This window comes from Mytilus californianus, unplaced genomic scaffold, assembly GCF_021869535.1.
Source record: "Mytilus californianus isolate M0D057914Y unplaced genomic scaffold, xbMytCali1.0.p SCAF_9, whole genome shotgun sequence".
Lineage (NCBI taxonomy): Eukaryota > Metazoa > Mollusca > Bivalvia > Mytilida > Mytilidae > Mytilus > Mytilus californianus.
In genome coordinates, this window is record NW_026262745.1 from 30,609,695 (window position 1) to 30,628,694 (window position 19,000).

The following is a 19,000-nucleotide window of genomic DNA, read 5'->3' on the forward strand; positions in this document are numbered from 1 at the left end:
ATTTTGATATACCATATTGAAAGTCTTGCTGTTATTTACAACCATTTCCTTCTTATTTCATATATCTATTTCAGTTTTTCATTTTAACACCAATCTTAAGATTAAGGCAAAAAAAAAAAAATGTTGACAAACAACAGGCATATACCATTAGAAGATCTCAAAGTTTGGCTGCACAATAAACTAAAAATTCTTGTTATTTCAAATATTTATATAAAAATCAGTTTAAAACATGCATTTTCCATTTTTAGACTGTAATTGTCATGTTGGCACAATAATTTGAATTTGAATTGTATTATATTCTGAGAGTACTTGTGGTTGAAAAAATATACACGATATTTAATTCCATGTGTTTTAGATTTCTTGAATACACCACTCCCATATAATGACTACATGTCTGTTAGTAATGTTAAGAGTTCTCTTCTGCATGTAATTGCTGTAATTGCTATTTGTACCCAAGTCTTCCTTCATACATTTGCACTTATCCTTCTAAGATGTTGCTTGAATGATAAAATCCTGTAATACATTATCAGCCATCAGACTCTTGGAATACAGTTGCTGTAATAAAAAAAATAAACTGTTATCACAGAGATATGTCTCGCTTTTTAGTAATTTCGATAATGCAAATGTTGAAATTAAAATAGCAACACTTTAACATGTAAGATTTGCAAATATTCAAAGTCAATGAACCATGACTAAAGGTACATGGCTAAACAATCTCCATGGAAATTAGATGTGCCAATGCTAATACAACGCATACCAAATACCATTGACTTATCATAAGAAGTTCCCTTTAAAAAACCTAAACACAAACTAATACATGTAAACTAAGATATTTTAAAGTCAATAAACGATAACTGAGGGGAGGGGAAATAATCTCCATGGTAATGAGATGTGCCAATGCTAATACAACTGCATACCAAATATCATTGACTTACCACTAGTGGTTTCCCATAAGCCGACCTAATCACAAACTAATACATGAAAACTAAGCAAAAGTTTCAAAGTCAATAGACCATGACTGAGGGGGCAGTGCCAAATAATCTTCATGGAAATGAGATATGCCAATGGGTATTTTAACTGCATACCAATTATCATGAACTTACCACTAGTGGTTCCCCATAAACTGACCTAGTCACAAACTAATACACGAAAACCAAGCAAAAATTTAAAAGTTAATAGACCATGACTGAGAGGGTGGGGCCAAATAATCTCCATGGAAATGAGATATGCCAATGCTTATACAACTGCATACCAATCATAATTAACTTACCACTAGTGGCAGAGCTCCAGATAAGCTGCGTATTTGCGTGATCACGCAATAAAAATAATTAAAAACCCAATGCAATTGCCCATTGCAGGGTTCAATAACCCAATTAATTCAAAGGAAAACCCAATTATATGCCAAAAACATGGGTTTTTAACGCTTTTATTCGCTATCGTTTGCGTTATTTACCCTTACTTGATTACAGTCGTCGCGTAAATCTATTTTTATAATATTTATAATTGGAAATGTCCTTTCGTTCTAAAAATAGAGCCCTGCATCAAGTAGCTGTAATGGGTCCATGTTGAAATTTTCCGTTGCTCAAAAGGTACACGTGTTTATGAAAAGATTTCGATCTTCTCGGCGTTTATCCAATTAGCGTGTGACATGCTGTCATTTTTTTTCGAATTGCTCGGGATTTATCGCAACATACAATGAATTAAAACGAAAGTAAATGTCCGGTAAAAATATTGAACAGAAGCATGTTTTCGGCTTCTTTTTGATAGCTGAGGGAAAGTTATGATGATAACAAGACTTAGCTAGTGATTTTAGGAAGCGGCCATTGAACGCACGGGCGTGTTTGCGTACCATAACGAGAACATTGCTAGAGCGATAAACACGGGGTTCCGTCAAAAACGAAATCAGTTGGAAAAAGTGAAAGGCCAAATCAATTATGACATGATATGTAGTTTGAAAGCATCGGAAACCAAAAGTTCTGATAAGGGACAACTTAACCCAGATTTATGTAAATTGAATTAAACGAAAACAGTTTATATATTATTTTTTTCATTTTAGTTGATGAGTGAATACACATATATCCGTTTTTTTACGTCAATGCAGCTTGACACTTTTTTTGTTTTGGTCTAATTGTTCTAGATGCTTAAGATAGTTGTCTTATTGGAAAGTGCAGTATAACATTGTCATTTATTTACTTGATGTTGCAGAATTATTTGTAAATTTAAGTTGAATGTGGTCTCCGTCATTATAAACCACCCTATAAACCTCAAGGTTTTGGGGTATATCTTAAATCTGGAAACTACTTTTTTATTTTTATTAAAAAGTAGATCTGGCAAATAGGTGAAAGGACTGGCAAAAATTTCTTACAACACCTAAATTTCACATATATTACACAAAAATCTAAACACTTAGCCACACCTAACCCAACTATAATTAAACTGTAGGGTGATCATATGGGATCTAGAAAGGCAATTAGTTCCTGTCCAACTAGTGACACCAGCTGCAGTTTACATAAGTTTTGAGAAAATACAAAACTGACAGAACGTTTAAAACGGGACACAAATTAAATGTTCAATTGCTCGTCAGTGAATAAACCAAATAAAACAGCTAGCACATATTCTACAAAGAAAGAAACACATTTAAGATGGAAACACATCTGGGGTTGATATAATGTGAATATAACATGCCTAAATATTCAATATTGTGTTGACGAAAAAACCCAATACATTAAGGAGCTTGGTGGTGAAAAACCCAATTTGATATTTGCTTGAGGGGTGAATTGGAATTGATAATGCAATTTAAAAAACTTTATCACCCAATTACATAAAAAAATGGTGGGTAAAAACCCCAATTTGTGAATTCTTATCTGGAGCTCTGTAGTGGTTCTCCATAAACTGACCTAATCACAAACTAATACATGAAGACTAAGCAAGAATTTCAAATTAAGTCAATAAACCATAACTGAGGGGGTGGGGCCAAATAATCTCCATGGTAATGAGATGTGCCAATACTAATACAACTGCATACCAAATATCTTCGACTTACTACTTGTGGTTCACTATAAACTAGACCTAATCACAAACTAATACATTGTTGACGCCGCTGTCGTCACCAACGCCAGAAACAGCATACCTATGCCTCGCTTTTTGACTCCGTCAAGCGAGACAAAAACAGCATATATTTTTTGTAAAACATACATCAAATATTGGATTACCAATCAGGCAAAAAATGATAACATCAATTTAATCTCCAATGATTTACCAAACTTACATATATATATATATATATATATATATATATCGTGTGAACAACTGGAGTGGAATATAATAGTTGTTGTTTATCATATTTATTTTTCGTTTAATGTCTTTTACCTAAATTGGAATTGTATTACATCTGTAATTTCAGGACCTTTTATAGCTTGCTAGATGCAGTATCAGTTTTGCTCATTGTTGAAAGCTGTTCATACAGTGATCTCTAGTTGCTAACATTCAGTCATTTGGACTCTGGTGGATAGTTGTCTCATTGGCAATAATACTACATATTCTCATTTTTATCAACATAAATTACCGTAATAATGAAAACTAACTCTATTCATGCATGTGTACTACACATTACCTGTATATATAATATATACTAGAATACTCCGGGACATCATGGTGTTGTGACTGAAGCAAAGTACCTTAGCCTTATTTTTAGCCTGAATTTTAAGATTTTTCGTTTTGTCATCTAATAATGTCATGCTGGTCATTAGGTGCACAGTTTTCTCTGCTTTCAAAATCTTTCTTTTTGAACCCTTCGACCCAGAACTTGTTAATTATCTGTAGTAATAATTATGTGGAAAACAAATGGGCCTGGAATGGTGTAATTTTTAATCAACACCATTGTCCTATATATATAAGTTATAAATAAAGTTGAATTCTTTGAATCGTCATTTTTATGTCATGCCGGCTCACAAATTGGACCTTGTTATTTTAGTATTATAGATCTAGATTACTAAGTGCTTGTAGAAACACAATTCCTCATTTTTCAAGCCCCTTTCTTACATGTCTTAACCTCATTTAAATTACAATACCAACTAAAAGCTCCAAGGAGCCTGTGTCACTCACCTGATATTTTTTTTATTTTACAATTGATGCATGAAATAATGCAACCGATATACTTTTGCTTTAGTTTCAAAGATATAAGTCAAAAACTGCATTTTTCCCCCTATGTTCTATTTTTAAACTAGATACCCTAATGCTTATTATGGCCAAGTTTGGTTAAATTTGTCTCAGTTGTTTCAGGAAAAGACTTTTGTAAAAGATTACAAAAATTTACGAAATTTTTTTTAAATTTGACTTTTAAAGTGCAATAACTCCTTATGGGGTCAATTGACCATTTTGATCATGTTGACTTATTTGTGAATCTTATTTGCTGAACATTATTGCTGTTTACAGTTTATCTCTATTATAATGTTCAAGATAATAACCAATAAATTGCTTTGCCGAGCGCAGCTGGATATGACCACAGAGGTCCAACCCTGAACAGTTGGGGCAAATATGGACACAATATTCGCGCTTGATACAGGTCTGAATTTGGATTGCAATTCAATATTTGACACATAATAGGTTTCTGACACAGAATAACTGTAGTCAAAGAACTTAAAATTGGTTATATGATTTGAATTTATATTCAAAATTTTGCTTTTGTGTAATACACTATGCTGTTGCGAATTGACCTCCATCCCCTTTTTAAAAAAAAAAATAAATTTGAAGGATTTTCTTTTTGATTTTGATTTCTGAAATCTTGAAGAGAAAAAATTGTCCCCCCCCCCCCCCCCCCCCTTTTTCCAAAAAAAAAAATCTTTCCCTCAGTTATGGTCATAATTTCAATTCAAATTTCCAAGATGTATTTGAATTTCCTCCCTTACACTGTAATTTGTACTTAAGTAATTGTCCATTAACCAGGACACCCTTGTTTTTTCTCACTTTTTTGCCCCCAATTCCTAAATGGTTTGAGCCATAACCCCCCAAAGCCATTCCTAACCATCCCTTTGTGGTATGGAAACTTGTAGTATAATTTCAGAGAGATCCATACACTGTTCCACAAGTTATTGTCATGAAACTAGAAAAATGCTTATTTAGGCCCCTGATTCCTAAACTGTTGGGACCATAACCCCCAAAATCAATCCCAACCTTCCTTTTGTGGTTATAAACCTTATGTTTAAATTTCATAGATTTCTATTTACTAATACTAAAGTTATTGTCTGGAAACCAAGTGTCTTTGGGCGACGACGACAACAACGTGATACCAATAATTTTTTGTGGTCGTATAAAAATTGAAAAAAAAATTCTTAAAATTACCAATTCAGGGGCAGCAACCCAACAACGGGTTGTCTGATGCGTCTGAAAATTCAACAGAGATAGATATTCACCTGATGAACATTTTTACCCCATGTCAGATTTTCTCTAAATGCTTTGGTTTCAAAGATAGAAGCCAAAAACTGCATTTTACCCCCATGTTCTATTTTTAGCAATATTGGCCATCTTGGTTGATGGCCAGGGTCAACGGATACATTTTTTAAACTAGATACCCTAAGGATGATTTAGGCCAAGTTTGGTTTATTTGGCCCAATAGTTTCAGAGAAGATTTTTGTAAAAGTTAACGGACGACGACGGACGCCAAGTGATGAGAAAATGATGCAATTAACAGCAAAAGTAGGCGAGACACTGGGTTCTGCGGAACCCTTACGATTTTTTTGAAATTGCCTTGGAATTCAGTATTTTTGTTATACCATTTGGAAATTAAATACTGTGACAAATACATACCAGTTACATTTATATATACTGTAGCTATAGGATCTCCTCAATATGTAATCCTGTTGTTAATTTCATTTAAACATATAATGTATATAGCTTCCCTTCCACTTACATCTGAGGAGCTAATTCTGAAAATTAAAATTCCTGTGATTATCATATAAAATCTTAACCTGATGCAGTCTGCTTTCCAATAAGAATAAATTAGGAATACAGTTATCACTTGGCAAAGAGAGAGAAAACAAGTGATATTTTTATATTATAACCAATACTGCACATTGGTAATTGGAACATCACTAGTTTTCTGGATTGGATTGTTGCTCACTTTGTCAGGATCTTTTACAGTTGACTATATACTGTAGAAACATTAATTTTCGTGGGGTTAAAATTTCGTGGTTTTGTCTCTTTACAAGATTTCATGGGGATTTAATTTCGTGGTTTCCAGTAAATGGAAGTGATATTATATGTAGGTTAAATTTGACATGGAATTAATTATATCTGCACACAAGAACACACATTTGTATGTGTTTTTTCTGCATAAACATGTAATTCATAATTTATTAAAACTTCCGACGTAGTCCCATTGTGCATCTCTTTTTTATGCCCTTGTCGTAACGGAGGGGGCATCAAGTTTTACACTTGTCTGTCTGTGCATCCTTGCATACTTGCATTGAGAAATAGGTTTTATACCCTTTTGATATATTGAATATTTTGACATTACACAGTCATACTTTTCTTAAGACTGCATAAAATGACAAACTGTGAAACATTGTTACACTAAATCTGTTGAATGTAAACTGATAGATATTTTAGTTTGGGAAAACATGTTTTTTGCACCTTTTTTATTATAAGACCTATTGATGAATCCAGTCCTTTTTGGCTAATTTTGAAAGTTGGTTCTTATGTTGTTTGCTGTCTGCCATTACTGTATGTATGTAGTTTATATTTTTCATCCTTGTAGGTTACTTTATGGTATTGATTTTGTTCATTGTTTAAGGCTGTACATTGACCAGTAAATGTTTACATCTTTGTCCTTTGGTCTATTAATTGATAGTTGTCACATTGAGGATCATACCTCTTTTTTTTATATTTATATGCTAGGTCATTGAAAAAGCTCCAAGGATACAACATAATTTAATTGTTATATATTTGCAAATTCATTCTGATAATGCAAAAACATAAATTGATTGACTTTTTTTCTTATTTTAATGTCCAGAGGCAAATATTTTATGTATTCTAAACGAGAACAACTTATCATGATCAATTAATAATATAGGGCAGTCTGACAATGCTTGTTTTAGACCCTTTTTGGTCTCTAATTCCTGAATGGTTTGGGCAAATACCCCCAAAATGAAACTTAACCTTCTACTTGTGGTACAATTTCATAGCAATTAAAATACTTATAAACAAGTTATTGTCCTGAATTTAGAAAAATGCTCGATTTGGGCCTTTTTTGGCCCCTAATTCCTACACGGGTTGAACCATGACGCCAAAAATAATCCCAACCTTCCTTTTGTGGTATTGAACCTTTAAATCTAATTTCATAGACATTCATACACTTAAACTGAAGTTATTGTCCGGAAACCAAATGTCTTCGAACGAGTTGATAGCAATATACGACCTCAAAACTTTTTTGCTGTAGTATACAATATGGTTGTTCTTTTAAACATTTTCATAAATAATCTAAAAGAAATGTAGACCTGTTTGGGATTGCTTGCAATGCAATTTTCATTACATTAAACAATATATATTTCCACGGAATAACTTCTGTAAACCTAAATTTTAATAGCACTTACTTTCTAACTCATACATTTTAAAGTGACATTATTCCTGTATAAATTGCCAAATAAACGGATCACCGATGTAATAATAAATCTTAATTATAAATTTAATACTAAACAGAAAACAATGAACTTGCGGAAAAGATGGTATACCGCCAACGAAAGGTGCAAAGGTTTTATTTCTTGGTTTCCTTAAACTGACCTCATCATGAATATCAACAATTTTTTTACGACTATATATGCCTCTATTGAAAACAGCATGCCTAAGTCACAGCTTCATAACTGTTGTGGCTAGACAAAAAAGAACAAGCGATTAAGAGAGCTTTGAATGCAATTTTCTATAAAAATGACCTGTAAAAAAATTAATTTGTCACTTCTAACATGGATAATTTTCGAACTTGCCCACAACATTACAAGAATCAAACTTTAAACTCTTTGACCTCAAACTTTTAAAAAAATCTTCGAAACTGAATGTACAGAGCCTGACAAGAAAAAATTATTCAAACATAGTTATCATTTTCATTACATACCTCTCATCACAAAATTATTCATTGACTACTGCTCCTCATATCCACATAAATCAATAGGACAATCTATGACTCCACTATATAATCTAGAAAGCAATGCCTCAAATGAATTCTGTCCTGTTGCTTAGCTTCTCCTACTTCTCAAAGTAATTGTACTTTCGTTGAAAAAGCTAAAATAAATAATGTTTAATAAAATGAAGTTATAATACAATGTATCTGCCAAAATTGCCTTTAATATTTTGATCTGGCAAAATTGGCTTGCTTTGATCTTTTAAAACTAGACCAACAAACTTTCCCTGAAAAAAAAATGACTACAAAAAAGTATTTAATCATTTTATTAATGTTCTAATCCATCATATAAATTCCATATGACCCTTGAATGAAGGGATGAACAAAAGTGATTACATGTACAGTATATATTACAGGATCTCTGAATCTGTCATGATTTATAATGCCAATCTTTGGGGATTAAGTTATTAATAATCATGATACTTTGAAATTTTAAGTCATTCAAAGTTGTTTAAATTACACCAAAAGTTGGACTATTTTATATAAGGTAGTATCTGAGAAATGGACTAAACCAGGCAAGGTTTGGTGGTAAATACATTGTACATGTACAATGTACTTTGTTTTTGGCTTTGAACTAGGTGTTAGTAACTAGGAGTACTCTCAGATCTGAACTTGGTCTTTTTTGTTGTGGGGATGTGTAAGTACCCACCACGTCTTGTGTGTGGTTTTGTTAGATGTCTTTCTACTTTGTATAGATCTGACGAGTTAAGCCCTTTTCACATCAATATACCAGGTTAGGAGGTGGGTTCGGCACCACAAACTACTAGTCTAGCCCCACCCCATCCTGTACATATTTGTATGTATGTGCCTGTCCCATGTCAGGAGCCTGTAATTCAGTGGTTCAGTTTGTCGTTTGTTGCTGTGTATCATATTTTGTTTTTTTTGTTCTTTGTTTTGTATATAAATTAGTCTGCTAGTTTTCTTGTTTGAATTATTTTACAAATTTGTCATTTTCATTTGGGGTCTTTTATAGCTGACTATATGGTATGGGGTTTGCTCATTGTTGAAGGATGTACAGTGACCTCTAGTTGTTAACTTTGATGTAATTTGATCTCTGATGGAGAGTTGTCTTTTCTCATTAGTGTAAACAAGATTTTATTTTGAAAATAATTAGGTTATTTAAACATTACAATATGACAGTTTTATTAGGATTGGAAAACAAGTGAATTTTCACGGACTTTTACCAATTCCTCTCTTTTCTCATTGGCAATCATACCACATTTTCTTATTTTTATATTTACATTACGTAATGTAAAGTAGATCTTTCATCTTCTGGAGGTGTCCGATTCCTAAGTACATGTACAACAGGGGGCCCTAATTAACAGCATGATTTTGAGTCGGCTAAAAAACAATCAGATAGATTATGATACAATTAACAGGTTTCTTTGCAATTATTTTGCAAATAACTAAGCTAATGCAAGAATAAAGTTATTTTCCAATAAATACATAAATTAAATAATAGTAAATAATGAATCTACAATTATATTTTAAGAAGTGAACCATCATTTAAATTCAATAAATATCATATATTAAATTTCAATTTTTTTTTTTAATTCTGGGTAGATAAGTTTTCATTTTTTTAAAGTACATGTAGGGCGAGTTGGTAGACCTTTATCTGTTTATAATATATTTATTATATATTATCATGATTATATTCATTTGGATTTTACCCAAGTTAGGCAAGTTGCCACTGTTGGCAGGAGTACATTGTATATTTAACAGGATTTAATCCTTTTCACAAGTGGGGCGATTTTTTTTTAATGTGGGGCAAGCAAGTTGGTATGAAGGGAGCTACCACTTGATTTGGTGGGGGGGGGCTAGGATGAAAATGTTATGAACAGTTATCCTGCATTGTTGTCGAGCCTTCGACTTTAGTCGAAAAAGCGAGACATAGCGATCCTACATTCCGTCGGCGGCGGCGGCGGCGGCGGCGTCCACAAATATTATGCACTCTGTGGTTAAAGTTTTTGAAATTTTAATAACTTTCTTATACTATCCTGGGTTTCTACCAAACTTGGACAGAAGCTTGTTTGTGATCATAAGATAGTATCCAGAAGTAAATTTTGTAAAAATAAAATTCCATTTTTTCCGTATTTTACTTATAAATGGACTTAGTTTTTCTGCCGGGAAATATTACATTCACTCTGTGGTTAAAGTTTTTGAAATTTTAATAACTTTCTTAAACTATCCTGGGTTTCTACCAAACTTGGACAGAAGCTTGTTTATGATCATAAGATAGTATCCAGATATAAATTTTGTAAAAAAAAAAAATCCATTTTTTCCTTATTTTACTTTTAAATGGACTTAGATTTTCTGCCAGGAAACAACACATTCACTCTGTGGTTAAAGTTTTAAAAAATTTAATAACTTTCTTATACTATTTTGGATTTGTACCAAACTTGGACAGAAGCTTGTTTATGATCAAAAGAAAGCTAGTATCTAGAAGGAAATTTTGTTAAAAAAATAAATCCATTTTTTCCGTATTTTACTTTTAAAGGGACTTAGATTTTCTGCCAGGAGACAACACATTCACTCTGTGGTTAAAGTTTTTTAAATTTTAATAACTTTCTTATACTATTTTGGATTTGTACCAAACTTGGACAGAAGCTTGTTTATGATCAAATGCTAGTATCTAGAAGGAAATTTTGTTTTCTTCCAGTTAACATTACATTCAGTCTGCAGTTAAAGTTTTTAAACATTTATTATATTCATAAACTATCCTGGATTTTTACCAAACTTGGACAGAAGCTTCTTACAATCAAAAGATAGTATCAAGAGGAATATTTTTATTGATTTACTTACTCATTTTTGTTGAGCCTGCGATTAACAGAAAAAGTAGGCGAGACACTGGGTTCCGCGGAACCCTTACGAATTTTTTTTAGTTGTAATATCTGTCCTGACAGTTTATTATTCATTCTTTTCGGTCCTGGCTTTTATTTTTTTACTCAAAACTCCTGTCCCGCATTTTTTCAAATTCTGTCAAAGCCCCCTCTCCCATAAAAATCAAATGGTAGCTCCCTAAACAAGAGTGGGGCGATTTTAAAATAATGGGGCGTTTTGCCAATTGCAATGGGGCGAGTTGACTTGCTTCCGTTTTGCCAATCTTTGACTGATTTTCGGGTTTATACATGCATGACATGGATAAAGTCAAATGGTTTTTCGTGAAAAGTATAGCACTAGCATCTTCCTAAAAATGCGCATGATTATATTTACATTTCATTGTGCTTTCCAAGTAAAATAAGTTGGTACGTAATCCATCAAAACGAAACACTTTCGTTGCGTTGACTTTCGTTCCCCGGATTCAGTTAATCGACAATGTAAGTTACTAACCCATTTCAATATATCTGTTTATAATAACTTTTGATCCATCAGTTTGAAAAATCAAAGGTCTTTGTATCAACTATCTGACTATCTTTGTCCATTCTTTTAAAACATGAATTCAGCAGCAGACGAGCGTCCATGGATTTTGCGTCATAGTATAAAAACGACAACGGTGAAAAGATTTCCGGGTTTCCGTATTCGACGTGCCAAGCTTTCGTATATTTACGTATATATATGAGAGTTAGTCTGGAATCAAGAATGGGGATTTAAATAAGGACACAAAAAAAATATATAGATAGTTGAAAAGCAAAAATATAGAAAGAAGGATCATAGAGAACAATTGAGTATACTTAATTATGAAGAATCATGCAAAGACATTATTCTCAGAGCATATACATGTCTCTGGAAGAATTGAGAATAAAGATAAACTAAATAAAGAATATTCAATCATTTATATATTATTTATAACTCATTCACATTTTGTTCCATTCAGAATTAAATAACTCTGCTGAGGGGGGCATGGAAAGTTTGGAAAATTGACAAACGATAATTACTCTAAATTCTAATCAAAGGAGAATTAAATGTTAGACAGTTAGAGTGTTATAAATAAAATATAAACATATATTTTTCAAAATGATGTCACAGAAAACACAGATTTTTTTTTATTACTAATAAGATTCTGCGATTTGAGTATCTATGTCCAACAGATGTCAGTGAATTAGAAATTTTACTAATCTGATAGACGTTTAGTTAAGAATCTGTGACAAGTTCTTTTGTAATATTATTAGGAAATTGCCTACCGGCTCCTTGATTTAGAATTGCATACTCTTCAAGATTAAGGTAGCCTACACAAATAACAGCCAGTTTTGGACTTGATCTTTTTGTCCAAGGTTAAACAATATATTTTGTTTTATAATTTTCAACTCATGAACTATACAAATATTTTTAACACTATCTCCTCATGATATTCGACGAAAAGCTCACCAGATCTTATCTTCACATGTTTGCCAATATGGCGAATCAAATCAAAGTTTTACTTACTTAATTTCAAGTTGGCAATTACATGTATACTCAAACCTAGGTTGCCACATGTTGAACAGAAAGTTCCTAACTTTATCATTCACAATACTTGAGTTCACCCATGTATTTTGGAGGTTCGTGTTGCACATAAAGGCGGATTTAGAGCACCCTGCCCCTCCCCTTTTTGTAGCAAAAATTTGATCTATTATATCGGGAATCACTGATGCATGACTAGGGAGGCCCCCTCTTTAGCAGTCAGTGGGCCCCCTTATGAAAATTTCTGGATCCGTCAATGGCACAATCTTTAGTTTTTATGTAATGTTAAGCCCAACGGTTACTGGGAATTTCTGTACAGTATTTCATACCAAGGTTGTTTGGGTATCACAGTTTTAAAATGTTATCACCGTTGATCCAATAAACAAATCCTTGGTTGATCTATTCTTAAACAACTTCTTTCCAGTAATACCCTCACAATGGTATTAATGACATTAATGCCTCCAACCTGGGACTATTATGGAGACTATTATACAATAGTCCCAGCTCCAACACTGATCATTGATATTTATGTTCCCGCTTATAAATAGAATAGAGAAATTGAGGACATTTGTTCCACATTTTATGAACTTTGAAAAAACACAAGCACATGTAACTTTTGACACCACCTGCGGGCAAATGCCTGCAGGACACTGATGTGGTGGCACGTGGGTGGTGGTAAGTCAGTGGCGGATCCAGAACTTTTCATAAGGGGGGCCCGCTGACTGACCTATGGGGGGGCCGCTCCAGTCATGCTTCAGTGATTCCCTATATAATCAACCAAATTTTTCCCACAAAAGGGGGGCCCGGGCCCCCCAGGCCCCCCACCCTGGATCCGCCTATGCCAGTAAGTTTATAACCGCCGTTACAGTAAACCCCTCTCAACCCACCAAATGCTTGCTTGAAACACAAGTAAAATATAAGCAGGTAATTATATCCTTTGCTTTTATTCCACACCAAAGATGAAGAAATGTATGATAAAGTTATAATGGTATATTATTCTGTACATTGTATAAGCCTAAAAATTAAAGGGACGAAAGTATGTAGTGACTATTGTTTGTCGTGATTTAAACACAATAATAGTGTTGCTTTCCCCTTTATCTTATGAGCCGTATTGAACAGGACAGACTACCCCAAACACTCTGAAACTTTTCAAGTACTTTCTATATGCTCATGTATATTATATTGTTAGCATAGTTTTGTACTTGGACAGATAATCAGAATGGTCAACAATCAAGTATTGACAATGTTAATTGGTCACGTTTGTTTGAACTACCAAACCAGGTAATTTTTAAATTTACACTTGTACAACCCAATGTCAATGTTACATACAATCAGTCATTTTTGTAACACAAGGGTTACAAATAAGAAAATACTAAATAAAATATTCAAATTTATAATTTAGTTCCATAACTGTATGAAGCACCTAAGACTTAAATATATCTACTGGGTGTATCTGTCTGTCCTTTGTCCAAGATAGTTGGCAGATATATAGGAATAAAAAGAGATGTAAGGTTATTGTAACACACCTTTGAGAAAGTTATTCAAACAATAATAACAAAAACACAACACAACACATCTAGATATTCCAAGTTCTGCAATTAACACCAAATTCTCCCAATATAAATGCATACTTCTTTCACCTGTGTATATGTATTAAAAGAAATACCAATGAAAATCTTAATTAAAATAAATGTTTAAAGATTAAACTTTCAATTGTTCAAATAAGAAGAACATGTTATGGGGGAAGGGGGATGATTCACAGAATCCCCTGGCCTACTCCCTTTAGGAATTATATATAGAGAGAGACTTTTTACAAGTCTAGTCTCACTTTTTTTTAAGGATCCTGGACCCATATCTGACAATTATTGCAATTTTATTTACTTTGCCTTTTTTTACTGCGATTATTTTCCTAAGCTGATTGGATAAAATACCATTTATTATGGTGACAATTAAGGATAATCAGGGGCTGATCCAGCCATTTTTAAAAGGGGGAGGGTCCCAACACAGGATAAAAGGGGGGTTCGAATTATGTTTCCCCATTTAAATGCATTGATCATTCAAAAAAGGGGGTTTCATGTGAAAATAATTTTTTTAAAAGTAAAATAAGATTTTCAATGGAATATATGTCTTACAAGGTATTAGATGTTAATAAACAAGTTTTAATTTTGATGTTAATTTTTTTCAACTTGGACACAATTAACTTTTTTTTCATGTGAATTTCACATGAAAAATTTAACGTAAAATTCATGTGAAAAATTTAACTTAAATTCACATCAACAAAATGTTCCTGTGTAACACATGCGTTACACATGCGTTTGACTATACATGTGTTACACATGCAAATATCGCATGTGTCACATGCGTTTTCCAACACATGCGTGACACAGGTGTTTTTCTGACACATGCGATTCACATGCGTGTATTACGCATGTGAACGCATGTGTACCACGCATGATTCACATGCGTGGCAAGAAACATGTGTATTACGCATGTGACACACCTGTGACACATGCGTTTTTAGGTACATGCGTGACACATGTGTGGCATTTTTGCCCTAGTAGTTAAGTGCTCAAAGTCAATTAAATTTTTCCATATTTGCCTCGTTGACTTTATATACCGGTATCTTATTGGTTTTTTTATGTTGTTTAGGGTTGCTTTCACAATTAACTATACCTTAAATTTCTTTTTATCTTTACAGAATCATCACACAATACCTGGTCGGACATTTTAGAACCATATCGACACGAACTGGCAAAATGTTCGCAATTATACCACACTAGGTTGTAGTTGACTTGACCTTTTGCACTGCGTGCTCTATCTACAATTTCCTTGGGACTGTAATAACTAAAATATACAGATCCAATTGATTAAAATATCTACTTAATTTTTTTACATCGTTTTGTATTATTGTTTTGGTTGAAAGACAACTCGGGCACATTCATCATAAATTGGCTCATATTGATTTTTTCATAACACAAATCTACCTGTGACTTGAACATTTTTATGCTTGCTTATAGTTGAATACTTTAGGTGCAATGGTTTTGGTGTAACTGTAGAATACAATAAAATGAAATGAAAATTATAGTGCTTTTTAGATGATCGCTCTTTTTGATGAAGAACGTTTCTGATGTTGATAGCATCGAATCCTTTATTAGAAAACTGAAGTGGAAGGAATTTCGTTTTTTCATCATGTAATGATCCCGATCCTACTGGTTTACAAAAACGGAAAAGAGCTACAACACAAATTATACTGACTAGTCTGTATATTGGAGTAAAACCGCAATCAACAAATCCACGTAGATCGTTCTAAGAATGGGATGGGGGGAGGTCAGCAGATTTTTGAAAATGAATAACTTGACCTGGTAAGAACGAAAAATAAATAACTTTGAATAAGACAGTATACACATGAATAAACAACAGCACAAAATGCCGAAAACAAATGTCTACAAAAATAAAAAAAAAGGCATGCGAAGCAACAAATGAAAGTATTTTAATCCGGAAAAATCATACCCAAGAATATCAACTAGTCGTCCCCTTAACTCCATTTAAATCAAGGGTAGACATGAGTCATTATGCAAACTAGGTCAAATTTCAATTGGTTAATTCCATTATATTCAATAAAATACAATATCGTTTTTTAGTCTACTATAAGAGTGTAAGCGGATCAAAACAGTTTTTTGTCTCCCTTGGCACCTCGTATTGACAAAACTAAGGATCACAGTGTGTAGCTTACTAAAAAGCTTTGGGATGCTTCGCTGTATCATAATTTTCATTGAAATGAGGTATATGTGGTTGTTTGTGTACGAGAAAGGTGTTAATGATCGCCACTGTGCATATACTCATAATTGTGGTCTTATACGCGCGTCTTAGATAGGTATATTGTGGTATATTGTAGTGTGTCCATGAATATTTCCTGCAAAAACTTATATTTGATTTAACCAACTCCCACGAAACTTAAACGAAAAATTATGATTGATAGACGAAAACTTCCTTTTGATTTTACAATTCTTATGTGTCTTCATTCAAGAGATACCGTTTGATTTTGAATGAATTTTGAAATTCTTTCCACAGTTATGGGACTTATGGTAATATTCTACATGGCGTACTTTAGGTCTAGAATGTTTGGATTAACCAAAAACTTTACACTTTTGTTGGTATTGGCGAATATAGATTCGCTTTGGATTTGATATTTTTATAGTTTGTCGTTCCATTAAAATAGGGGACTTTTAACAGTTAATTTAGACGCAATATTTATTTGTATTTGGATATCCTTATGCATGTTTTCTTACACACCCATATCTCTTAGTTGTTATTAGATGCATATTTTCAGATCTTCTCACAATAATTCTAATGCATAAGCCGGGGGTATCTTGTGGTCTTGGTGTAGCTGTTTGTTTTATAAGATGGAATACACGTATTCTGCCAATTTTCTTGAATATCACTGGCAGTTATATGTATTTTAAGTGTTGGTGTATATGCATATAAAGACAGATGAGCACTCAGAAACTTGTTTATCTTTGTCCCTCTTCTAATTTATCAACACGAATTGACTCGGCATTATATAACAAAACAAGGTAAACCAGTAAATGCAACATTATTCATTGATCGGGTATCAGATATGATCTTGAATACCCATACTGTAACTATGTCCGTATTTAATATCTTCTCCTGTATCCCAATTCTATATATATCTCATTCTAGCCTATAGAATATTTCCCTCGTCTACAGGCAACCAATGAGAACCGATATTTGTAACGTAAAAATTCAAGATGGCGTGAATACCGTATGCAACTAATAGCTTCGCACCGTGATGCATTTGTAAAGATAAGATACATTAACAGGGATGCTGATTTGATCAATGTATTCAGTTTTTAATGACTCTCATAACTATACCGCCCGCTTTTGATAACATAGTCAGTTACATCAAATGTCAATTTTAAGATAGAATGCTCTTTCACGGGAAAGTGTGAAACATGGAAGTTTAGATTTGATACTTATGGCCGTATTATTACAGGGAACCTCTACACTATGCAAGACCGACTGGTATGACTGTATCACAATACATATTCCGTTATGTATCAACTTGAAAATAAAATCAATGTTAGAACCGATAAAGATATTACTAGTGTTGAAGAGAACATACGTTTTACGGTCACTATCACGAATTGATTGACAAAGACGATGTGTCTGTGTCTCAACTCACTAGCGACAAGTTTTTGGGGACTTTATAAAACATATTAGTCGTCTGATCTGTAAATTTACTGATTGTGTCCTGATCCCAATCGTGAAATTTTGACTGAGTATGGACTCATATGGCGAGTGATGCATGCATAGCAAAAGACGCTACTCTGTCGACGCACCCGGTCTCATTCTTTTTGGAGTTCATGCAAATCTTTTAGTTTATGCTTTGTACCTTGAATTGTATCTTCTTAATGGATTTATGAGATTTGAAAATTGATAAACTCCACTTGCCTCGAATTAAAATTGATAACTTTTAATAATACATTTTTTTAAAGGATCAATACGTTCATGTGGTTAGATTTACGGGCTCTATAAACAAAATATCGACGTAAAATTGGAAATATCGTAACCCGTTTGAAATAAGATATCCACAGATACAGTCAAACTTCCAATCCGAATCTTTGAATCCGTTGAAGAAATTTGTAAACTTTTTACGTAATTTGTCGGAACGAAATTCCTAAATTATTCACCAGACATACAAAGTTGAAGTTCATTGAGAACTAAAACGTCACGGGCATGCTAAAATAGTTTGGAAGCATACACACAGGAAGAAGGAGCCATAGGAACATCCCCATCCACAAAAGTAAAATAAACAATAGGGAATATAAGTCATCCCTGTTATCGTAATTTATTAGTATATTGTTTACCGGTGGAAATAAAAATATTCAAATCAAAAAGAGGATAATTATTGCTGTTTATGTTGGATTTATTTGAAAAAAAAGTTCCCTTGGATAAATTTGAAATGGATTTTAATGGACTGCATGCCAATTCTTTGAAATTTAAAATCATCAAGTGGTCAGAATTATCTAGTATGAACATGAGTAAATCATCCTTTTGACGTTTTTGCAATAATAAAATATATTTTCGTGTCATATGCAATACGACGGGTTCACTAACGTTCGTTAGTTTAATGTACATTTTTGTGAACTGTTGTTTGTCTTTTCGTCGTTTTCTTTTGAATCGTGGTGTTCTGTGTTTCCTCGACTTACGGTGTTTTTACTGCTCCTTTCATACATATTCCCCGTTTTAGCACTAGTGTATAAGAAGTGTTTAGAACACATAGAAAATAGCCTCAAAATGTGAAGTCGTAATGCACATAGTCGGTAAACAATTAAACTATAGTTACATATGGATGCTGTTATTCGCCATATAAACGCAATTATATTTTCATTTCTCATTTAGATCAGACAAAATTCTCTTTCATTTTGATTA

General features: G+C 33.0%; 1 protein-coding gene and 1 long non-coding RNA gene across 2 annotated transcripts in view; both read right to left on the bottom strand.

The window, feature by feature from the left end:
• The window catches only part of LOC127715861 (uncharacterized), a 77,213-nt gene that overhangs the window by 15,893 nt on the left and 42,320 nt on the right, over positions 1–19,000 (bottom strand). The window lies entirely within an intron of this gene.
• On the bottom strand, positions 188–11,820 carry LOC127716442 (uncharacterized). The gene is made up of 4 exons (XR_007988930.1): positions 11,501–11,820; positions 8,105–8,271; positions 5,806–5,924; positions 188–555 (listed from the first exon to the last, which is right to left on the bottom strand). It is a non-coding gene; the product is annotated as an uncharacterized LOC127716442 (long non-coding RNA).